Source organism: Dreissena polymorpha, chromosome 1 (genome assembly GCF_020536995.1).
Source record: "Dreissena polymorpha isolate Duluth1 chromosome 1, UMN_Dpol_1.0, whole genome shotgun sequence".
Classification (NCBI taxonomy): domain Eukaryota; kingdom Metazoa; phylum Mollusca; class Bivalvia; order Myida; family Dreissenidae; genus Dreissena; species Dreissena polymorpha.
In genome coordinates, this window is record NC_068355.1 from 17,511,998 (window position 1) to 17,525,763 (window position 13,766).

A 13,766-nucleotide genomic window follows, 5' to 3' on the forward strand; every position below is an offset into this window, starting at 1 on the left:
AGCTGACAACATTTTAGCAGACGACAAATTTCCCAGCATGCAAATGGTTAATCAAATGCTGAAAAATTCGAAGAAAATGCTAATTTTAAAAATTCAGCAGACAACATTTTAGCAGACGACAAATTTCCCAGCATGCAAAGGTTTAATCAAATGCTTATCTTTGAAACCGTTGGTCTAAGAAGTGCCTTGGTGTAACTTATTGTACAAACGTAAAGCATGGGATTGTTTTAAATAATAAAGTGCAAATATAAAAAAGTAATTTATACTTCACTGTGTGGTTATTAACAAACAAGTTATATTAGTCATTAATACAATTGACTTTATACATATTACACACCTGTATCCGATTGTCACTGCAGTCTTTTTTAGAGTTTCTCTATATTTCCTGACACTAAAAATTATTGTTAAATGTCTCATAACTAAAGAGTAATAATGGTCTACAGTGTCAATATGTTTTTAAATACTATAAGTTATTTAAATTAATTAATCATTAAAGAAAATCTTACTTTGGAAAAGATTTACTACTTATTCCAAGAACTGTTAAATCCATAGGCATCGCTATACACAGTTGGTCGCAAATAATGTATTTAATCTGTCCAATCATCTGACAGACTTAAAGGAACATTCATTTAACACAGCACAGTAGCTATTACTTCCTGGTGTCACTGCAGATGGTGAATTTAGATATCTTAAAAGGAGTGTCAGATTAGTTAATCAAACCAATGGGGCAATATGTTATGCAAATCAATAAATTGAAGTTTTTGCAATGCGATGTGCACATTTTTGTGCATATATATAATCTGTCACAGATTGTAATGAGCATATCAAGATATTAATTTCAGATAAACCACACCATAGCTCAAAATGCTTTGTTCACCTTAGAATTGCATTGTTGTTTGCAATAAAAACATGAAATAAAAAGTTGACAATGACACAATCATTTAGCAGTGTTGTATATGGTATTATATAGTAACCATAATATGTTATATAAAACTGATGTAATATCACAGCTTCTGACAAGCTTAACAGTATAATTGCAAATAAAACATGGTGATGAACTTTTGTACTAGCTGGATGACTTACTTCTGAAAGTAATATAAAGTTTTAACAATTAACAAGGATACATAATAGGGGAAGAAATTCTGCTTACTGGTCATGTACGTAATTCCGGCCACTTTTGGGACTATTTAAGAAAAATCTTTAGTGTTAGGCAACTGGTTGAAACTAAACTTCACATATATAATCCTGGGTTCAAAACTCACCTAGCATGAAAATTTAAATAGAATTAGATCGGTGAATGTTACTTAATGAACAGAAAATGATGACATGTAAACTATCCATTTTCGTAGGTTAAATGTACCTAAAAAATCGGCCACTTTTCGGTTTGATCTGCAGATAAAATTACAAAGCAATATCTTTTGACAAATGTCCTCAATTTCAGAGTATTAATCAATGTTTATACTATTAATATTTTTGACTTGAAATTTAAAATAAATGCGAAATTATTACACCATTTACTCCCCCTACCTATTTTAATAAATATAAACAATGGGGAAACTGCTATTTCATTAAAAAATATTTGTTTTTAATGTGTTTAATAAATTTTTTCAAACATAGCTAAAAAAGTAAACACATTTTGTTTGAAAAGTTGACTTCAGTGTTGATTATTAGTAAACGCTTATATATAATATTTAAACATGTAATCTAGCAATATTCTTATAAAGGGAGGTAATTCATATATTAAAAATTTATATTTAGCTTCTAATTTGTATGTTTTGAATATAAGTTTTTGTACAATAAATTGGTAAAACTTGGATTAAAGTTTATTAGATAAAATAAAAATAATTTTATCAAATATATTTGTTTCTTATATGATTATAATTGTTGCAACATATGATGTCATCACTTTCCCCATGAGCCAAATATTTCCTGCTATATTTGTGACATTTTAACACAAAAGTTTACGGTGATATGGTTCTTACATTTGCAAAATATTGCGAGTGGGGATGGTTTTCATGTTGATTTTTCTAAATAAAAACAAAATATGTGCGTCAAGATCATGAAAATGATTTTACACAGGTGGCCGATTTTTTACGTACAGGCCGGAATTACGTACATGACCAGTAAGTGTCAAATTTTCCTAAAATAAACTAAAACTGTCATGCCAGAAATAGCCTGCCCCCCCACACCGCTTTGTCTTAGGGCTAAGGCAGTTCAGTTTTAAGTACTGGTTTCAAAACAAAGCAAGGTTATTCATACCTATGAAGTTTTGCCTTGATACCTAAAATTTGTGTTAGGATATGCCCTCCGCAAAATGTTGACATGAAAGTTCGCAAGGGAATTACTGTGAAAATTTGAAAGCAGGACATTTGTCCACTGTGCTCCCCGTCATTAACCCATTTATGCCTAGCGTCTAGAAAAAAGGCCTTGGCAAACAGCGTAGACCCAGATGAGACGCCCTGTGATGCGGCGTCTCATCAGGGTCTGCACTGTTTGCTTAAAGGAATTTCAATAAAAAAAAAATCTAAATATAGAAATAAATACTAGACATCCCTAATGTTGGAAATAAATTGATCCAATTTAGAAGGATGGGAGAGTCCACTAGGCATAAATGGGTTAAGATTTACATGTATATGAAATATCAAGTTGAAACCTCAAATAATTTTCAAAATACATCCCATTCAAATATAAAAGCAATACATTGACAAAAGGCAATAACTCTCTGAATATGAAAGAAAAAGTTATGGTTCTGCACTGCAAATCTCATGCCTACCTCTTAAGTTTCAATATCATTCCTCTTATAATAATTTCCAACATATGCAAATATTTGTACGGATTTTTCAGTAGAAGGAAGTATAAAGCCATAAAGAGATAGCTTTATCCTAACATGGCACATTTATGAACTGTACACAATTAGCCAAAACATGATACATGCAAGACAAGCATATCAGCTACCAGCAAAATAAAAGATTATTGAAATGCAAAACTTCTTGTGACATGAACCTGTCATAATCGCCTTTGAAAACACATGAACGGTACTGGTCATGTCTTTGAATTACAAATTGCAACCTGTACATATTAGGCTATTATTATTTTGTTTGTCAATACTGATAACTAATTTGGAATGTGATACGTAAATTAAAAAAATTATTCAGAGTTCAGATGCATAGAAATATTTAGTAACTTCGAAGAAAAACAGTTTTGGTCATGCCACATGACATTTAAGAAAGTCAAATATTACTCACACAAAAAAATCACTGAATATATATTTTTTTTGTTAATATTGTACATAAAACATTACTTTGACCAGTTGAATGTTTATCAAGTGCAATATTCATTTAACATAAAATGGTTAAGCAAAGACACTCTTGTATGAAACAAAGCTTTTTTGGCTATCATGTGTAATAAACTAAGGCTTTAAGTGGCAATGACGTGAAAAAAATAAGCCCTCGTGGCAATCACCTCCAATAACAAAAAAAGTAGGGATAGGATCGAAGACTGAAAATGTCATTCGAATATTCGTGTGTCTTTATTCGAGTATATTAGAATATTCCATTTTCAAACATTATATTAAAATGTCCGAACTTATGACCGTCCGGCGCAACGTACTATTTCATATTACCACTAATAAATCGTATCATATTTGCAGCTTTGAAAAGCTTGATAGAGTAATAATTTTAGAGAAAAAAATACTTCCTATCGATAATATTTATCCTTTTGTTATCGCTATTATTTTCTGGAATTAAGAACCACGACGATTAAATTGGTTAATATTTGAGTAACTAAATTCTGATTAAATAAACCTTGATTTAATATATGGATATAGCATTCATAACATACATGGCGTACGTCCCGATCTTGATGAGACAGTCCCACTTTGAGGGTATTCTGCCCCGCGTCCTGATTTGGAAAAATTTGTTCTGATTGGTCCATCACCTTATACCCTCCTTATACCCTCCCATGTGTCCATGATCATCTTGTACATTGATGGCAGCTGTGATCAAATCAATAACTTCTACAGGAAAGTCGTCTGCACTAAACCCGAGCTGCGACTTTGTACATGTACTTATAACTTTTTAAGAAGTATCTTTGCATAAAAATAGAATATTCGAATATGAATCTTGGATTCGAATATTCGGCCAATTTTTGAACATATTCGGTCGCATCCCTAAAAAAAAGCATCTGTGGCATATTATGTACAATAAACAAAGCCTAAGTTGCAATCATGTGTAACAAGAGCACTGCATAACGGGTGCCACGCTCGGCTACTGGTGCAGTTTTGAATAAATGAAAGCTTGTCAGAATTTTTTTTTTTTTTAAAGTGACACAGTGACCTTGACTTTTGACCAAGTGACCCCAAAATGGGTGTGGCGTGTAGAACTCATCAAGGTGCATCTACATATGAAGTTTTAAAGTTGTAGGTGAAAGCAATTTGATTTTATAGCGAATGTTCAAAACCTTTACAAAATGTTAAGCCTTAAGGTTTAGCACGACGCGGACGGGCGGATGTCAGACAGCGGACGTCAGATGTCAGACAACACGACGAGCCGGCTATGACAATACCTCGGGTTTTCTCCGAAAACGACGAGCTAATAAAATAAGCCTTGGTGACAATAATGCCAAAAAAAATGTATAAGCCTAAGTGGCAATAATGTGCAATAAGCAAAGCCTAAGTGGAAAGCATGTGTAATAAACAAAGCCTTAGTGGAAATAGTGTGCAATAAAATAGCTTTAGTGGCAATCATAATTAATACACTAAGCCTTAGTGGAATCATGTCCAATAATCCAGTGTGGCAATAATGTGGAACTAGAAATGGCGCGGCAGAGGCCGACGCGTATCCCCACGCCGCACGTTTGACCCTGGGGCGCCCTAGGGTTGGTAATGGGGCCATGCATAGTTGAGATTGACTGTATTGTCATAAGAGAAGTTCAGTATCATTTAGAAGTGAATCGGTGTAGAAATGAAGAAATTATAGTAAAAGGCAATTTTGGGTAGGCGTGGCCTATGTGGGCGGGGTACCCCAGGGTTGGTAATGGGGCCATGCGTAGTTGAGATTGACTGTATTGTAATAAGAGAGGTTCAGTATCAATTTGAAGTAAATCGGTGTAGAAATAAGGACATTTGGCCTAACAAAAAAATATGTTTGTTTCCACTGACATGGCCTAAAAAATTAGGGTAGGTAGGTAGGCAAATAATTTTATTTTTAAAAATATTTTTTTTTAGAAAATGTCGTACATGGTGCATCTTCTCATTTTTGTGTGTACAACTGTATGTACAATAAATTTGATGATGTATGTAATGCTATATGGCTTTATTTAAATGCTTTTATGAAATAAAAACTTGCTGTTCATTAATTTTGCATTTGTTGCTTTCCCTATTTCCGAGGTTAATGTTGACTTCTGGCAACGGCTTTAATAGTCCATTTTATGACCAATAAAAGGCATAACTAAAGTCGCAGTAAGCTTGACCCTCAGTGTCTATAGGGATTCAGTGTTTTTATACCTTCTGTTCCTTTGGGATCATGGAGTATATACTATATTATTTATAATTTATAATGTATTAGATCGCCCAAAAGCAGTGCTAGGGGGACCCCAGTGGTGTTGCATGTAACATTATCACCATGAACAGACCCAATCAAACTGCTTATGCTATTAAATTTCTTGGATGCAGTTAATGCTTCCAAAGGACCACATTTTCAGATTATATTATGTACTGGTGTCGTGGGGTCTATCTACCAGGGCTAGCGCTGTCCCAAAATTTCTTTGAGCCAACCAGGTTTTTGTTTTTCGATGCGCAAAAACTGGTTTTGAAATAAATAATTATATATACGTTTACTATCAATTTGTTTATATTTCTTTTAATGACAACAAGGGCATATCACATATCATAATGTAACATACAGATCTCAATATAGAAATAATTAGTATGGTAATTGTCAAAGTACAAACAAAAGTAATTTTATAGATGTACATTTAATAGGGGTGTCGATTGTTCCAAATTTGAAATCCTGAAAATTAGGCCGGGGATCTTGGAACCGCAGCCGCAGGAACCCAACAGGAAGAAAGGGCAGATGCCCCACCCCATCCAGAGCCCTTTCTAATTGTTCTTTTTTATAGTCTTTTTAATTGTATTTTCAGGTGAATACACTTTTAAATATTATAAACCACACCGTCCGTATCACCGCATGTGCATTCGTCATTCTATTTCTTCTATAAAGAACTTCGAAAATAAATTATAATTGACGAAAAATAATGTATCCGAAAACGACTGTCCGAAAAATTGTACGCGTTTTCTACATTAAATGAAATGTGCACATCGTTTGAATGCAGACATTGAAAAACCTAGCAAATATACAATTTGGTTGACATATTGCTTTACAATAGCATTCTTGTGGGTAAAAAACAACTTAATAATCACCTTTTTATAATTTCAAACGATAAACGGCAGAAAGGTTAACATCGTCTAAATAGAACTAATTATTTAATTATCATCCTTAAATTCAGATCGATAGTCGGGACAAAGGTGTTAAGTAATCAGCTTAGAAATAATTTATTTATTGGTACGCTTCTTTTGATTTGTTAATCTTTAAATACGAAGTTTGCCATCGGCCGCTAAATTGTTGGCAGACGACAAGATCAACTGACTGTGTATTCCAAGTGTACATTGTCTGCGCATGAATGACCCAATATTATGTGTGAGCAAACTCAATGCTGATTGGCCAGCTACCCCGTGCGCTCCAATAAATAAAAATAATATGCAGATAACGTAGACAAGTTTACAACCTCCGCGCAGAGATTTGACGGGAACCAGCACAGCTGAATTGTATGTGAGTGCAAGGAACGACAACTCTGCGTTGAGATTGACAAGTTTATTGAGCGTCGCCGAAAAATATGCGGTCCGATTTTTTTCGAATTATGGGCTCAAAAAAGATCAGGACCGGCGGCAAAAAATTAGGTAGGGTCAGGCCACCGGAAACAAACAATTATTTTTGTTACGCCTTATAGTAAAAGGCAATTTTGGGTGGGCGTGGCCTATGTGGGCAGGGTGCCCCAGGGTTGGTAATGGGGCCATGCATAGCTGAGATTGACCATATTGTCATAAGAGAGGTTCAGTATCAATTTGAAGTGAATCGGTGTAGAAATGAAGAAATTATAGTAAAAAGCAATTTTGGGTGGGCGTGGCCTATGTGGGCGGGGCGCCCCAGGGTTGGTAATGGGGCCATGCATAGTTGAGATTGACCGTATTGTCATAAGAGAGGTTCAGTATCAATTTGAAGACAATGGGTGTAGAAATGAAGAAATAATAGTAAAATAACCTTAAAAAATGAGTTAAAATCTCTGACCCGGCCCCACCCCAACCCCCATAACTTTTGACCCAGGGTCAGATCAAAATTCCAAATAGTGCAGGGTCGCTCATATGCTCATAGCTACCATGTGTGTAAGTTTCAAGGTTCTAGTGCTAATGGTGTAGGAGGAGATAGTGGCCAGGACGGACGGACGGCGGAGATAACCACAATATTCGCTTTTCAAAATGCGTGGGGATAAAGACAATTTTGGGTGGGTATGGCCAATTATGGGCGGGGCGCCCCAGGGTTGGTAATAGGGCCATTATAGTTGAGATTGACCGTATTGTCATAAGAGATGTTCGGTATAAATTTTAAGTAAATCGGTGTAGAAATGAAGAAATTATAGTAAAAGGCAATTTTGGACGGACGTGGCCTATGTGCCCTGGGCGCCCCAGGGTTGGTAATGGGGCCATGCACAGGTGGTTAGCGTGTGGCTATGATATTAATTAGTGAAAACATCATTTTGAATAATAAATAATCATATTATAACGAAAAATTAACTTTTCTGAAAAAAAAAATTTCACTATCAAATATATATATAACAAGGTATGCAACTCAAAATCACCCCAAAACGGGGTGCATCGCTTTGAACAGCCATATCTTCATCAATTGTGCAGCGATTTTCACGATCTCGGTCTTATTCAACGCAGAAATGAATTTCCTTTCTGGAAATGTATATGTCTTGCAATATTTTTACAAATGCTGGGTCAACTTTTAAGAAATAACACGATACACAACACGCATGACCCAGTTGACAGTGATCATGTATTCTTTATGAATGAAATCTCCAGTTGTAAAGACACACCTCCGCATTGGACCAATGAAATCACTCGTATGTTTAAAATGTCAGTTAGTTGAAATGTATGTAAACAAAGGTTTCAAACGGCGCTGGACAGTTAGTCTTGATGCAGAATGTAACGACAAGAACGGTAATAATGTTTTTTCATACGTTTTATTGAATTATGGTATCGAACTACATGAACTTTGTAGGGAAGTTGCCCTTTACTCCGTGAAGATTTCAGTCTTAAAGACAGCATGATCACTGTCAACTGGGTCATGCGTGTTGTGTATCGTGTTATTTCTTAAAAGTTGACCCAGCATTTGTTAAAATATTGCAAGACATATACATTTCCAGAAAGGAAATTCATTTCTGCGTTGAATAAGACCGAGATCGTGAAAATCGCTGCAAAATTTATGAAGATATGGCTGTTCAAAGCGATGCACCCCGTTTTGGGCTGATTTTGAGTTGCATACCTTGTTATATATATATTTGATAGTGAAATATTTTTTTTTTCAGAAAAGTTAATTTTTCGTTATAATATGATTATTTATCATTCAAAATGATGTTTTCACTAATTAATATCATAGCCACACGCTAACCACCTGTGGGGCCATGCATAGCTGAGATTGACTGTTTTGTCATTAGAGAGGTTCAGTATCAATTTGAAGTGAATCGGTGTAGAAATGAAGAAATTATAGTAAAAGGCAATTTGGGTGGGCGTGGCCTATGTGGGCGGGGCGCCCCAGGGTTGGTAATGGGGCCATGCATAGTTGAGATTGACTGTTTTGTCATTAGAGAGGTTCAGTATCAATTTGAAGTGAATCGGTGTAGAAATGAAGGAATTATATCAAAAGGCAATTTGGGTGGGCGTGGCCTTTGTGGGCTGGGCGCCCCAGGGTTGGTAATGGGGCCATGCATAGTTGAGATTAACTGTATTGTCATAAGAGTGGTTCAGTATCAATTTGAAGTGAATCGGTGTAGAAATGAAGAAATTATAGTGAAAGGCAATTTTAGGTGGGCGTGGCCTATGTGGGCATGGCCTATATGTGGGCGGGGCGCCCCAGTGTTGGTAATGGGGCCATGCATAGCTGAGATTGACCGTTTTGTCATAAGAGAGGTTCAGTATCAATTTGAAGTGAATCAGTGTAGAAATGAAGAAATTATAGTAAAAGGCAATTTTGGGTTGGTGTGGCCTATGTGGGCGGGCAGGCTGTCAAGTGACCTTTTTTCAAAAAGTAGGAAAAAATAGGAACTACTTTTGCAAGAAAAGTAGGAAAAAAGTAGGAAAAAGTAGGAACTTTTCCCTCAAAAGTAGGAATACATAATACTTATTTTTAGACACAGGTCCAGGAAACATAGCTTGAAACAGAGCAGGAGTGCCATCACATGTTCTGTATGGATACCCACTTGAAGCTACCTTAAGAGCCCAGAAGATTTCAGCCTTTTGTACCTGTTCCTTGTGTGATGGATGTACTTGCATACAGATAGATTTATCCCCACAACCCTGAGAGCTGCTTGGCTTTTGGGCACTTCCAAACAAACGCTTTTGTGAATTATCATGCATGTATTTCATGTTTTCCTTGTGTTTTTATCCATCTGCATGACTTATAAGTTGATTAGCACCAGAATTACTACAAGATGGACTTCATTCAGACAGTACAATATCTTGCAAACTCATTGCCAGTATCTCTCTTGCACCATGATCCCAGTGTTTTTCCACTGTTGTCCAACTTCTCCATCCATGAAGGGTTAAACTTTGTTTTCCCACTAGGAATTTTAGCACTTATAGTGTATCTATGATAATTAAGTTTCAAGCAAAGCTACCCTGATAAAGAAGTATACATGTAATTGGATGCTGTTCATTTTGGTGTATCATCAAATAAGTGGTTAGAGGTCTTCTGTGTATCGATATAAAAATGGTAATTATATTGTGCATGTTATATCCTTAAGCAGAAGACCAAATTTATTTAGTGATACACCAACTTGTTGTACAAGATTAATACTAGTATATAAAGCAGTGTAAATGCTCTGCTACAGCTACATTGTGAAACCTTTAAATTGACAATAGGGTGCAGTTATAATGACTTAAGTTACATTCAAAATGACTGGTCATTGCAGAGCAGATTATGCAACTGGAGATAGGACCTTATCACCTGACATCTTTTATGACAGCATTGATTGGGCAATGAAACAGTTGCACTACATTGTTTATTCCAGTTTCAAATTATGGCTTTTACATTATTGATGACTTTGCGGGTGTGTAATAATGCCGTTTAATAATTTTAATACTTCGCTTTAACACCTTGAAGTTACCTCACTAGCAATGGCATCATTAGACAAGAATTGTGTTTGTCCGAAACACAATGCCCACTATTGCGCAGCTTTGAAATAAAATTTCAATATATCATTTGGCAGGTTTAGAAATTATCTCCCTTTTAAAGCTTATTACTTCCCTTGGTTTGTATTTTTTTAACTTTTGACCTTGAAGGATGACCTTCACCTTTCACCACTCAAAATGTGCAGCTTCATGAGATACACATGCATGCCAAATATCAAGTTGCTATCTTCAATATTGCAAAAGTTATGGCCCATATTAAAGTTTTCGGACGGACACACACACACAGACAGACAGACAAACGGACTGACAGTACAACTGCAATATGCCACCCTACCGGGAGCATAAAAATGTATCAGGGCATTTAGGCTCTGTGCATTTATCTTTAATTACTAAACATGATGTACCTATGATATCAATAGAACATCATATCCGTTGTCATGTAATACAGAATTTATTACATTATATTTGTAAGTGATGAAAACTCGGCAAAGCATCAGTTTTATCTTTTTTCCAATAACTTGTGTAATAAATTCCATATTACATAACCACTCATACAATACATGTATCTCTATATCTCTACATTCCAAACAGCAATATCATGTAAACATGCATAAGGTTTGGTCAAATTGTTGTCAATGGAAACAAAATAAAACTGGAATAAACAATGGGTTCCCTCAGCTCTTGCATCACTGGGAACTGTGTAAGGTAGTGAAGTCTGCAGTGTACAAATGCTAAGGAAGTAAACTAGGCACTATTGTTACTTCAAAAAAAAACTTGTCAATAATTTTAAAAGTTACATAAGAAATAAATATTTATGCTCCTGAAGAGGTGCTAGCAGACAGTCAGCATGGGTTGTCAGGTCTCATCTAGATGAATGCACATTAACAGGGATACAGTCATGCCATAGATTCATTCATCCTGCAAGTTTACTAAATTAACTCTTTAAACAAAAAAAATTCTCCATTGAAAATGAAAAAGTAGGAATAGTAGGAAGATTTGGTAAAAAAATAGGAAAAAGTAGGATCCTGATGAAAAAGTAGGAAATAGTAGGAAAAAGTAGGAAAAAGTATGACCGCTTGACAGCCTGGGAGGGGTGCCCTAGGGTTGGTAATGGGGCCATGCATAGCTAAGATTGACCGTATTGTCATAAGAGAGGTTCAGTATCCATTTGAAGTGAATCTGTGTAGAAATGAAGAAATTATAGTAAAAGGCAATTTTGGGTGGGCGTGGCTTATGTCGGCGGGACGCCCCAGGGTTGGTAATGGGGCCATGCATAGTTGAGATTAACCGTATTGTCATAAGAGAGGCTCAGTATCAATTTGAAGTAAATCGGTGCAGAAATGAAGAAGTTAATGTAAAATAACATAAAAAAATGAGTGAAAATCTCTGACCTGCCCCCGCCCCAACCCCCATAACTTTTGACCCAGGGGTCAGATCAAAATTCCGTCACTGTCACCGTGGCACATATGCTCATAGCTACCATGTATGTAAGTTTCAAGGTTCTAGTGCTAATAGTGTAGGAGAAGCAGGTGGCCAGGACGGACGGACTGACGCACATCACCACAATATCCCCACTTTTTCTCCGAAAAACGTGGGGATAATAAACTTGGCCTTATTGGCAATCATAAGCAATAATCTAAGCCTGTGTGGCAATCATGCATAACAAACTAAGCCCATGTGACCAGCCTGAGCAAGAAACTAGCCTTTTTGCAATCATGTGCAATTAACAATGCCAAAGTGACAATCATATGTATTAAACTAAGTTTTATTGGCAGTCATGTGCAATCAAATAAGCCAAAAAGGCAATAGTGTGCAATAAACAAAGCCTTGGTGACAATCATTTCAATGAAAACGCCACACTCGAATATTGCGAATTTCGCATCGTGAAAAACCCCATTTAGGGGAAAAAAATAATCGCAAAACTGGCTCCATTAGGAAAAATAATCGCATGTAAATAGTGTTTCTTATATTTTAAAGAAGCCGTTAATTGGTAAATAACGACTATTTTGTTAACATATTATTGAATTTTACAAAACATTATGAACATTTGTGATAAGTGCAGGTTTTTTTTATCGGATTTCGGGGAAAGGGCCTGAACTTTTTTGAGGGAAAAAAAAGCGCAAAACGCTGAATTCTGGGGAAAATAAGGAAAGTCTTAAACAATCATTATCTAACATATTTTACTGCTTTTAAAACAAACTCAAGGCAACAGATAATTTAATTATGCAATATTTTTCTATTTTCTACACTGGATCAGGTTAACTTATATATTTAAAGGTTTTAAAAAAAGGTTTGTTTTTATTTGAATTGGGAATTTTTTTCAATTGGGAAAAAAACAACCAGAATTGCATTGGGAATGGGGCTTAAATTTGGACCCGCGGCATAGGGCGGAAATGGCCTGGACAATAATGTCCAATTAACTAAGCCTGTGTTTGCAATTTACCAAGCCTAAGTCTGAGTGGCAATAATGTGCAATATACTTACCCTTGTCAAATAAAAACACACTTTTTACCAAAACACACATTTAGCGCACTTAAAAGTGCGTTAATTGTGTGTTTTTTGTTAATATGTGCGTTTTCAGTGTTCAAAAGTGCATTTAAGTGTGCTTTTTGTGCGTTTTTTTCTTTTTGAGTGCGTTATTTAAGTGAAAAAGTGGGTTTTTTGTGTGTTTTCTTCATCTGTAAGTGCGCTTTTGAGTGTAGATGTGAGCAAAATGTGTGTTTTTTTTATCTAAGAAGTGCGTCTTTTATTTAGGAAGTGCGTTTTTTGTGTGTTTTCTTCATCTGTAAGTGCGCTTTTGAGTGTAGATGTGAGCAAAATGTGTGTTTTTTATCTAAGAAGTGCGTCTTTTATTTAGGAAGTGCGTCTTTTATCTAAGAAGTGTGTTTTAAGGTTTACAGATGTGGGTTTTTTCTCACAAAAGTGCGTTTTTCTATTTTGATGTGCGTCTTTTTTAAGCATAAGTTAGTCTTTTATTTCATAAGTGCGTTTTTATCATATGATCTGTTTTAAACGGATGTATCTAAAAAGACACATGTTCAACACACTTCTTAAAAAGTGAGTCTTTAACAACCGTTTAGCAAATATCGTACAGAAATTGAACAAGAAACAAAATTGTTGCAGGCTCTAACAATTTATTTACATCAAATGAATAAACACAGACATATATCTCAGTAACCTGTAATAATATAAGGGGCAGTTTGAATAATTACTGGTTGTCCATATTAACCTGTTTAATGTTTACATACTTTATCATACAATTTCAATGCATACCCTATTGCTTACGTTTTAATCTCAAACA

General features: G+C 35.4%; 1 protein-coding gene across 8 annotated transcripts in view; it reads right to left on the reverse strand.

Annotated features, from left to right (window-relative positions):
• LOC127872910 (TNF receptor-associated factor 6-like) overlaps positions 1 to 13,766 on the reverse strand; it is a 79,204-nt gene that overhangs the window by 41,835 nt on the left and 23,603 nt on the right. For 2 of the 8 annotated variants that reach the window (XM_052416476.1, XM_052416437.1), the window contains exon 1: positions 507 to 654. The exons of 4 other annotated variants lie outside the window; for them this stretch is intronic. The gene's annotated coding sequence lies outside the window, so the exon portion shown is untranslated. Of the gene's footprint in view, positions 1 to 337; positions 485 to 506; positions 655 to 2,773; positions 2,879 to 13,766 lie in introns of those variants that run through there. 2 more of the 8 variants (XM_052416470.1, XM_052416455.1) reach the window with 2 other exon arrangements.